Raw genomic sequence first — 8800 nt, forward strand, 5'->3', positions numbered from 1 at the left:
TTCTATGTATTCAATAAGCCCACAAAAAATATGAAGACCGAACACCAAATTTCAGACATTTCGGGTGAATATTGCGGGCACAACCTTCAAAATAGCGAAAATCGGTAGGTACGGTTCCATGGGGGCTATATGAAGGCGAGGATCTACACTGACAGATTTCAGTTGGAGAGTTTTATACCCCCATCGAAGACTAAATACCAATTTTCAGCCATTTCGGTGTGATAATAAGGCTAAAAACTTCAAAATCCCGAAAATCGGGAGGTACCTTTGGGGGCTATATGAAGGCGTGGACATATACCGACAAAATTCAAGGGGAAAGTGTTATACCCCCAACGAAGAATAAATACCTAATTTCAGCAATTTCGGTGTGATAAGGAGACTAAAATCTTCAAAATGACGAAAATCGGGAGGTATGGGGGCTATATCAAAACATGGACTTACACTCACAATTCTCTGTTGGAATGTTTCATAGCTCTGTCGAAGACTAAACACCAAATTTCAATCATTTCGGTTGGTTATTGAGACTAAAACTTACAAAATACAGAAAATCGGGAGGTACGGTTCTATAGATCCAAACGTGGACCGAACATCCCAGTTTTTTGTCCTAGAGATTCTAAGTCAATCATTAGTACGTGTGCCAAAATTGATGCACCTACGATAACAAAATTCGGACGCTTCGTCCGATGTCGGACCCGAAATCGTAACGATATCTTAACGAAAGTTGTATGAAGTGGTTGACATAATTTCGGAACGAAATCTGAAGAAAATCCCTGGGAAATTCGGAAGGGAAAGCTAAATTCCCACATTCGCTCCGATATCGGAAAGAAATCCGTACAAAATTTTAACTATTTCCCCTCCAAAAAATCGTGTAGAAATCGGAACGAAATCTGAACGATTTTGCTTCCGAAATTGTTCAGGCATGTCGGACATCCAACATTTGGTTTGCTGGGTCATTAAACAACCCTTAATGTTCGTGTGTGTGGCCGAGTTTGTAGGGCTACAAAGCAGAAGTTAGTGTGTTTAATTTTGGTATTCAGTCTTCGGTGGGGGTATAAAACTTTCCACCTGAAATTTGTCGGTATAGGCCCACGTCTTCATATAGCCACAATTATAAAGTACATATTTGTTGGGAGTATAAAACTTTCCACCTGAAATTTGTGGCTTTAGGTTCAGGCCTTCATATAGCCGCCTTAGAACGACACCTCCCGATTTTCGATATTTTGAAGGTTGTGACTGTAGTTATACAGTATAGGTAGGTCCACGTCTTCATATATCCCAAATATCGGTTCCTCCCGATTTCCGGTATTTTGAAGGTTGTGGCCTCAATATCTTGCCGAAATGGCTGAAATTTCGTATTAAGTCTTCCTTGGGGTAAAAAATTTTCCACCTAAAATTTGTCGGTTTAGGTTCAGGCCTTCATATAGCCCCCATAGAACGACATCTACCGATTTTCGGTATTTTGAAGGTTGAGGCTGTGGTTATACATTTCTCGATTTTATTGACTTATCTGATTAGAATTTTAAACAGAAAAATTGTACACACCAACATTTTTGTTACTATTATTGGAATATTTGTTGCATAAGAAAATATGTAGAATGCATAAATTTTGCGTATGCACACATTAGTTTTTACATATGCAGAAATTTTTTTAGATAAGAATCGGACCAAAAATAGGGCTTGCATGAAATTCCGCTGTCTAATAAAGATGTAGATCTAGATGAATTTTAGAACCCTGGTTTTTCCTAAATTCCCAAAACTTCAAAATTAGTAAACACAAAAGCAACAAGTTGTTTGTTTATAATAGGGTGTCTTCCGAAATGCCATTTGCTTTGTATTCTTACATGAAACTAGGGTAGGTCGTTAGATCGAGTTCTCCACTACTGCAATTTCATAAAATGACTGTAGTATGGAACTGGATCTAAGAACCCCTAGTTTCATGCGCGAATACAAAGCAACTGACGTTTCGGAAGTCAGACATATTTTTTGACATTTCATAAAAACGCGAAAAATTATGTTTCAATGTTGCTCCACATAATAAAATTGAAGAACTTCTTCCACAAACATGTTCTAAAAACTTTTTTAAAAATCATTGAATTCGATTGTTTTTTTAATTGTTTGGCAAATTATTCAAACAGTATAATGGCACCCAGATAGTGGTATCACAACAGCTGATCGAATATGAAAAGTCAAATTCCTTTATAAAAAAATATTTTTGTTGTAATTTCCCCAACAACATAAAGAAAGTGTTGACATAACATATTCAAAATTTTACGATGCCACTACCTGGGTAATTGTGTCATGAACAGCACACACACACACAAATTGTGTATATTGTTTTGAGATTTTAGAAACACTCGAAAGAACAAATTTAAACAGTCATAAAGTTTACCCAACCTTTCTAATTAAACCATGGTCGTAATCAAGGCAAATATAGAAGGTAGCCGATTCGGCGAATTGCTACAACAAAGCAACTTTTGCCGTAACATAATACGTCAAAATTTGTAAAGAGAATCAATTCGCCTTGGCGCTTAAATTTGCAGCGATTTAGCTTCGGCCAATCAGAACAAGATGCTTGTTTACATTTCACAATTACAACAATTTTATTTGACATTTCATATTCAATCAGCTGATACGAGTCGGCTACCTTCTTTAATGTGCCTTGGTCGTAATATATGAATGTTCTTAAATATCCCCTAAAAGTAGACATTAAATTTCAACAACATTCAATCTTTAAAGGGTCACTGGAGGTCACAGTCAACTTTGTAAGCTCACGACGAGTGCAATTTCCAGTTGGCGAAAATAAAACAAAAACAAAATCGACTTATCTTTTCATCAAAGCAAACAGCTGAGTACACAATTACCACGCCCGTAAAGAGAGCATGCTCTCTGGTCATAAAAGTGTTTCCAATATTCAATCAGTTTTTGGCAACAATCATAGCCGGCATAAACAACCAAATACCCATTGGTTTTTTTAACCCTATCGCTTTGCGTGTTTTGCGTAAGAGTATTAAATTTTTGATATTTTTTCTCGTTCCCTTACAACAAAAGGCTGTACAATTGATATAAGCGCACTTCTACATTTTTGGCTTTAAATAAAGTAATGAAATATACCATTTATAATGAATGGGTTTGGGTTTCCCCCTTTCCCATACGAGAAACTCTAGTTTATACCTTTTCCAATATAACATTCTTTGCATAAAATGAAACAATTCACGAATTCATTTTTTTGGCGTTATGCCCCTCACCCATAGAGTGAGGGGTATAACATTTTTTATTTTTTTAATATTTTTTTTTGGATTTTTATTTTTTAAATTTTTTTTGGATTTTACATTGGTTTTTAATTTTTTTTTTGGATTTTTTAAGCTTGTTATAGATAAACAGACACGAATGCCTGCGTAGATACATACAATTGGAATGGCAATCCCAACTGCGTTCTCACAATTTCGGACGATACGAAATTGCCCACTTGACTGATACCCTTGGCGAAGAGCATCTTCTTGATAGATTATCTTCAACTGGAAACACCTTATCCGGTTGAAAACTTCTTGATTTGATGACATTCAATTCCACTTGAATTGAAAAGCTTCGATTTTGATTCATCGGAGACACCTTCTCCGATTCATATCTTCAGTTTGATTTAGAACTTCAGTTCTTCTTGATGACTTGAAAAGAAAAAACACATTTTTCTCTGTCTTCTCCTCCTTTTGGCCGGCCATTGCTATACACAAAGCAATAGCTGGTACCCTTGGAGTCAATTTCTCTTCTACACTAGACCTCGGCTACCACACGTTCTTTTGTCCATAATTGCCATCGCATTTCTTCTGTAGAGATTTTTCTCGGTACCATGAAAAATTCCACATAAGATGGTGTTGTTGTTGCGTGATTTTTGCTGTTTTATTATTTCCACATCCACTCGGGTTCTGTTAGACTGTCAACTCGGCATACTCATAGCCTCCAAACTTCAGCAAACATCAGATAATCATTAAGACAAATTTTTTCAAAGGCTTTTCCTTTGCAATTCCTCTTACAACAGAAATATCATTAATTCGCATTTGTTCGGTCTATGAATACTTTAGCGATTTTCGATGCGTATTCAGCACACTCGCTGCTTTTCATTTTACACAAAGGGCGGGGGAGGCGGCACCCTTTCTTGGCAAATCTACTGGGCCGGCATGGAATCATTATCTTGAATCACAGGTCCTCGTTAATAGATTAACATAACTGGAGTTTTACGCTTGAACGGTCCTCGCACAACTAAAACCACACTTCCCCTTATCAAACGTCTCTTTCGCTTGAACGGTCTTAGCATAGTTCTCATCATACTTCCCCTGATCAAACGTGATGTAAAAACAACAATAACAGGAACTCATCGATAGATTAATTTCACCGCCTGAACGGTCCTCGCACAATTAAAATCACACTTCCCCTGATCAAACGAAATATCCGCTTGAACGGTCTTCGCGCAATTCTCATCATACTTCCCCTGATCAAACGTGGTGTGAACTTAATCCATCAGCTGTGTCGTTCATCAAATCTTTCGCAGTGGATCAGCCTCAAACGTTAACTTGTAGGGCGGCAAGAAGTTTTACTAATCCTTTAGCAATCGTTTCGAACTACTTCACAGGCAGGTTGATGTTTTCTTTTGTAGGCAATTATCAGATGTTTACATTATACGGCAGCCCTTTCTAGATGATGAAGATTCTTCACTTGAATAACGATTTCTCGTTTTCAATTTCGATTACAAAAAGTCGACACACGACTTTCCTCTTTGAACAAAAAGTCGACACACGACATTTCTCTTTGAACGCCACTTTATGGGGTTCCCACTGATTGAATTTCTGGATAACTTCTCTTAAGTAGATCCATCGAACAAACGATTAGCTTCAGAATGGCTCGGCATTCGTCAACACTTTCAACATTTTTTGAGGTGATATCGCTCTGATGATCAGCCTCACACTTCAGCATGATTTCAATTAGCAATCCGACATGATTCTCTAATTCACCAATATCTTCAGTTTTTGGGGATTACTGCTTAATCCCCCCTGGTTGCGCCGCTCATTTTCGCCGTCAATTCCCTTTAAATTGACGTTGCCCGGGGACCACCGCGCGGAGGGCCGCCACTTTTTGGCGACATACTGCACTGAGTATAATGAGTCGACTTGAAGCTTAACACATCGCAAAGCTCCCATGGTCCCCATGATGGCAATTGGTTGGGTGTGTGTTAGGGAGTTGTTGGTTTGTTCCACGTCATTTTTGCGTTTTCGTAGCTAGAATAGACAAAATTTTGTTTTTATTAGAAATTAATGTCACTTCTTGGTAGGTATTTGATTCAGCGATTTCAGCAAAGTGGTGAAATTATGGATTTTTATTGCGATTTTCTGTAGCGATTACGTCATATTTTTACAATTTTCAACAAATCAAACTAGTTTGACAAGCATTGTTGCCACGTTTCAAATGAACTGCGCAATATGTACTTGGAATGCAAAAAAAAATATTTTTAGTATACCGACAAAATTTTCCATTCAATGATTCTCTGTTTTGTTACCGCTTTGCTTGAACCGTTATCTTTTTATTTTTTAATTGCAAATAGTTTTTATTTGCTATTCTTTAATTTTTACATCAATTCACCTTTTTATTTTCTTTAGTATGCCTTTCTTTTGTGTTTTTGCACAACGATTGCGAGTTTCTTCTTTCCGATTTTTCAACTTTACTGCTTGAGCTCTCAACGATGACTGATTTGCCTTGAAATGCAGTGGTGGAGATACGGATTTTTGTTGTGCGAAACTCAAGAGTAGAACGAGTGCCTGCCGCCAGCCGGCATTTGGGTGAGTAGATTTCACTCAAAAATTCCAACTACCTACCTACCCAACGAACAGACAATGCTGCTTGCTCTCAACAGATGACTGTTGTATCGGTATGTAGCCAGCCCTTGTTGTGTTATATGACATAGGAAAAAACTAGATTGTTTTCTGTAGATTGTTGAAATTTCGAAGGAACAATTTGTCGTATAGGGTTTTTAGTAACATATAACTTTGGAATGTAAGTGCAGGTTTTCTATCTTCTGAAAGTCATTTACGACTCGGTGACCAATTTCAAGAAAATTAAGAGTGGTTTAATTTTTCAGGAGATTCCTCTACCTTCGCTCACAGTTCTTTGTGTTGCCTGGCTTATGTGTTCCACGAAATCTATTATTTCTATATTTTCATTACTTTTGCACATCATTTCAACTATATTCGACTAAAGCTATAAAAATATGTCTGTAAAATTTAATTTTATTTCTGCTGTTTTTATAATGAAATATAACCAGTTTTCTCTTTTCTACGATAGCGTTTATTCTTAGTCCTAAATTTTAATAATTTGCTATAAAATATAATAATTTTTATAGACAGGAACAAAGATTATGTTCGCAATTATTAAAATGAATACTAATATTGCAGAAAAAGTTCGAAAATTACCTCTTTTTTTGCTAAATCTTTAACAAAAGTTTCAGAAACCGAATATTTATTTCTTTGTTATTCTCGCTTATAGGGTTGCCATGGATCCATGTTATATAATTTTTTTCATTGTCACAGGATCCAATTTTTTTAAGTATTTGGTTATTGCGTATGGACTTCTAAAGTCCTGAGGTGTTATTATTGGTAAAATTGAAAACCGAATATTTTTGACACTCACTGTATATGAACCTTCATGAAATATAAATTTCGTTATCAATATAATCTGGGTTTTAAAGCAACTATTTCACAATTAATAACATATACGACCTATCTTATCGAACAACATTTTGTAAAAACTTGCAAGAAAGTCAGATAATTCCGATAATTTATGAAAATTGTTTTTGTTTCTTTTGATATTTTAAACTAAATGGAACAAAAACACAAATATTAAAATTACATTTTACTTAGTTAAAGCAATATACCTATCCACAAAGCTTTAGAATCTAAAAAAATTTGCAATTTTGAAATTTTTTTGGTAAACAATTTTAACATTGTTGTTTACATTGAACAGCTAATAAAAAGTCAGCTGATCAGAAATTATTCCAGCAAAAATTTGAAAGTTCTCAGTAACAAAACTGTCAAAAAATCTCTCTCAGCTCGTCGCTCTATTTTGCTGGATAATTTTGTTATCGAACATCATTCAGTAAAAATTTGTACGAATTTGTGAAAATTTTTGGGTTATCGTACAGACCGATTGTTTGTTATCTCTCATTCGACGCCTATAAAGTCCCATTTGTCCTACGCATTTCCAAGCATTTGGTCAAAAACGCAAGCAATTCAAAAAATCGACTTTTTGTAATTTTCGACTTTTGATGAAAAATTAAAATATGCCATAAAAATTTAATCAAAATGTTGTTATCACTTTAGTATACTGTTTCTCCATTCACTTTATTCATTTCACTTGGCAAAACCTGGACATGTGTTCTCTATGTCAATATTCACAATATTATACGTGATATTTATATCAACGTATTATAGAAAGTGTATATGAGAATTATATACAACCAAATCGTTTGAAAAAAAAAAAAACAAAACAATCAGTGTTTAATCACCTAGCTGTTCAAAATATGATCAGAAGATACATAATTCTAATCACTTTTCAAACACCTGCTTGACCCTTTTTATACCCTCCACCATATGGAGGGTATAATTAAATTTGTCATTCCGTTTGTAACACATCGAAATATTCGTCGGAGACCCTCTTCTTCTTTATTTGCTAATTCGTTTTCCGAATGTTAGCGACCAATACAATACAAATATTTTTTTATAAATACATATGGATACAATATTTGTAATATTTTTGTTTATATATTGCTTAGTATATCTGCAAACGCCTCTCTATCTCTAGCCTTAAACAATAGGGTTGTAATGTCTCGGATGCCAGTCCATTCTGTGATGTTATCGATCCATGTTGTCTCCTTTCTACCTCTAGCAGGCCTTCCTTCTATCCTTGTCCGGATTACAATTTGCAGTAATTTATATTTTTGATTTCGCATAATATGTCCCAAATACGCTGTCTTTCGTCTTTTTATAACTGAGATAAGTTCTCTTTCGCAGTGCATCCTTCTTAGAACATCGGCATTTGTCACATGGGCTGTCCAAGGAATTTTCAGAACTCTCCTATAAATCCACATTTCAAAAGCTTCAAGTCTTTTTATATCAGCAGTTTTTATGGTCCATACTTCCATTGCGTACAATAGCACTGACCAGACATAGGTTTTGATAAAACGAATCTTTGTTTCAAGATTAATGTCATGACTTGTAAACACTCGTCTGTATTTTGAAAATGCTTCTCTGGCCAGTTCAATTCTGCATCGTATTTCTTTTGAACAGTCCCACTGTTCAGTTATTGTAATTCCTAGATATTTGAAACTTTTAACCCTCTCCACATTGGTGTTGTGAATTTTCAATGTTGCATTATTGTGGTCATTCTTTTTGCTTATAACCATGAATTTTGTTTTACTGATGTTAATTTTCAAATCATATTTCTCGCTGTGTGTTGTGAGCTTATTCACAAGATTCTGGAGTCCAGATATGCTATGCGACAGTAAAGTTGTATCATCAGCATATCGTATGTTGTTCAGAAATGTTCCATTTAAAGGAATGCCGATTGGAATTTTGTTTATCGATCCTTGAAAAATTTTTTCTGAATAGATATTGAATAGCAAAGGTGATAATATGCACCCTTGTCTGACTTCCTTGCATATATCAATACTATTTGTCATTTCCCCGTTCACTTCTATTTGTGCATTTTGATTCCAATATAGACTTTTAATACATTGTACTTCTTTCTGATCTAGGCCAAT

The 8800-nt window shown here is 35.3% G+C and overlaps 1 long non-coding RNA gene across 1 annotated transcript; it reads right to left on the reverse strand.

Annotated features, from left to right (window-relative positions):
• Positions 1-3334: 3334 nt before the first annotated feature.
• On the reverse strand, positions 3335-5839 carry LOC141390276 (uncharacterized). Its single transcript, XR_012409313.1, has 2 exons — positions 5629-5839; positions 3335-5267 (listed from the first exon to the last, which is right to left on the reverse strand). It is a non-coding gene; the product is annotated as an uncharacterized lncRNA (long non-coding RNA).
• Between the last annotated feature and the right edge of the window lie 2961 nt (positions 5840-8800).

This window comes from Musca autumnalis, unplaced genomic scaffold (assembly GCF_047663935.1).
Source record: "Musca autumnalis isolate F117 unplaced genomic scaffold, ASM4766393v1 scaffold_1, whole genome shotgun sequence".
In the NCBI taxonomy this organism is placed as follows: domain Eukaryota; kingdom Metazoa; phylum Arthropoda; class Insecta; order Diptera; family Muscidae; genus Musca; species Musca autumnalis.